The following is a 483-nucleotide window of genomic DNA, read 5'->3' as shown; positions in this document are numbered from 1 at the left end:
CGTCAATATGTGACGCCGAGGGTACCTGCCCAAGCGTAAATATGTGACGAGTTGGGAGTGAGAGAGAGAGGTAAAGACAGGAAGGATAAACTGTTCGATCCTAAGAACCTGTCTAACTGGTTCGTTCTGGAAGACGAAAATAAGTTTAGTGACCAAATGATCGTAGAAGACCTACATTCAAAGACTCTGGTTTAGTCGCTTATTGACGTCAATCTGTGACGTGTGATTCGGGCTTTGAATTTGCCACCGAGGACACGTCATCAATGACGAGCTGAGAGAGTCACGTGCAGTATGAATGTAGGTTCTTTTCCTTTTTCATCTTGTTGTGTAAAGCCTGTCAAAATGAAACGTGTCAAATAAAATAAGCTTTTTCCAGCTTTATATGAGCTGAACTCGCTCCCTTATAGAGAGAGAACGTTTATATCTGATGAGTTTTCAGTTTTACAAAAATTGACATGAAAAAGACCAAATTATTACAGAGGA

The sequence above is a fragment of the Poecilia formosa genome, unplaced genomic scaffold, assembly GCF_000485575.1.
Source record: "Poecilia formosa unplaced genomic scaffold, Poecilia_formosa-5.1.2 Scaffold56, whole genome shotgun sequence".
In the NCBI taxonomy this organism is placed as follows: domain Eukaryota; kingdom Metazoa; phylum Chordata; class Actinopteri; order Cyprinodontiformes; family Poeciliidae; genus Poecilia; species Poecilia formosa.
This window is presented reverse-complemented; position numbering follows the sequence as displayed.